Genomic DNA, 2,222 nt, shown 5'->3' on the forward strand with positions numbered 1-2,222 from the left:
TTCTTCGCCGTAATTTTTCCGTCGCCTGCGCCACGTCGCGAGATTAATGCCGGGAGTGTCGTGCGAAGTGTCGAAAATATCGCGCGATCATAAGCTACGCGATCTTATCGTCGATTTTCGTGAACGTCGTGAGTGTGCGCCAACCGGCCAACGGATCAACGCTGCAACGGAGAAGGACCTGGCGAATCGTGGTGAGGAGGAGGAGGCCTGGCAAAGGCATCGGGCCCCGACGGAGCAACCTTGGGGTAAGTGTTATTTCTTATTTTTAAAATCAATAGTTCTTTTCTATTTATTCGCGTCGATTTATCTCGGATAAGCAAGAAATAATTTGAGAAACCGAAATTTTATCTAAAATTTTATAAAAGTTTATTCTCATAAAGGTTTTTCTCAGGAAATAAGTAAAATATACATATATTAGTAAATCTAATTAAAAGATGAATTAGACGTGTGTAAAAATTATTTTTGAAACATTGATTATTTTGAGCGTCTATTTAATATGAATCTTTCATTTTTGTGTTACAGAATCATCGGAGTTACGTGGCTGACGAACTCCGCCCGTTGCGCATCGGTCGGTGAGTGACTTTTTTTATAATGATCACTTGATATCTGAGGTGAGATTGGGTGAGATCAAATAATGTTTGCGATTTATTTCGCGGTTCGGTTTGTGGTTCGCGGTTCGCGGTTCGCGATTCGGATTGTACTAATTTTTTTCCATCATTGATTTATTTATTGATTTATTCATCGATTGATTTTTTAATTTCGGTTGTTTCGTGTACATTATGCTATTTAAATTCAGATATTCGCGATCAAGATATAATCTCGACGATTTCGATTAAAACGCGGTTAATATATTCTTTGCATTCTTTGAGTCGGGGCCGGTCGTTTGGTTGCCTTTACCTTTATCTAAACTTAAACGCATAAAAATATACAAACAAGCGCAATTCTCGTGCCTTTTCTTGTTTAAGACATTTTCGTTATTTTTTTGGAACTTGCAGCTGAAAATTATCAAAAATATATTTTAAAAGAAATACCTACAGATTTCTCTAAACATTTTTACGTAAAATGTTAATATTTAATTATTTAAAGTTTAAAAACTATTAAATTTAATATATAAATAGGGGTATTCAAATAAGTTAGAGTTTAACGGTTTGACAGGTTATGTCGGGTTAAAGTCGAGTAAAAAGTTAATTTTCAAACTTTTAACCTAAAGATTAATGTGATAGGTTAATGAGTCACTTATGTATTTTGCATAACCTTAAAGAGTAGCGCGCCCAAAGTTAATTAATTAACTTTTACTCGACTTTAACCCGACATAACCTGTCAAACCGTTAAACTTTAACTTATTTGAATACCCCTAATGTGTAAAACTTAAATTAAATGTATATAATTATTATTATAAATAATTTGGAAACATAAGTTTGTTAATTATATTTTTAATGTCCCTTCGGTTAAAGAAATTTTAAACACATTAATCGGATTTTAAATATTTTATTCAACTATAATATATTCAATGTTAATGGTTGTTAAGGATCGAACATAGCAATTTCGATGTAAGCATCGGGCCGCGAGGCTGACCGCTACGTGCCTGCCGTCAGTCTCGTGGCACGTATTCGATCCGGGATTGTCGATCATGCCGCCCCGCGTGGTTGATCACGCGTCGATGCCGCCTCACGCACAGGTGCGAGCATGCCGGCGTTGTTGAGAATCGGAGCACAGCGCATTTCCGGACACGCGCAGTGTCTTTGTTTGCGATAACTGCACCCCTCGCGCAACGCCGTCAATCATCGGATCAATATGGGGTCAATCATGTATTAATGTGGAACGTGGAAAGTGAAAAGTTTTATATGACTATCTCTTTCTATTTAACATCAATAGAAAGAGAGATTTTTCATTTTTCATGTTTCTACCCTAGGGGAAAAGATTCATAATTGACCACCAGAGAGCGCCGCGTTCCGGATCTCCCCCGTTTCCGTCTCTCGAGAACTCTCCGGCGGAAGAGAACGGCCTCGTGGCAGACTCGTTTCGCACGTCTCCAAATCAAGTGATTTCGGTAAAACGGCAAATATTCTGTGTGTGTGTGGTTTCTCCACTGATTCATGCGCGGCATTGCCGCCCAATAAGTTGTTAAAAGTGCGTGATTATCAAGGAACCCGAGACGTTCTTTAACACGTGCCCCTCCGTTTAACCGGGAGAAGCACGACTTCATACTCCCGAGTCGCCAT

The sequence above is a fragment of the Temnothorax curvispinosus genome, unplaced genomic scaffold (genome assembly GCF_003070985.1).
Source record: "Temnothorax curvispinosus isolate PA1 unplaced genomic scaffold, ASM307098v1 QBEX01010810.1, whole genome shotgun sequence".
Classification (NCBI taxonomy): Eukaryota; Metazoa; Arthropoda; class Insecta; order Hymenoptera; family Formicidae; genus Temnothorax; species Temnothorax curvispinosus.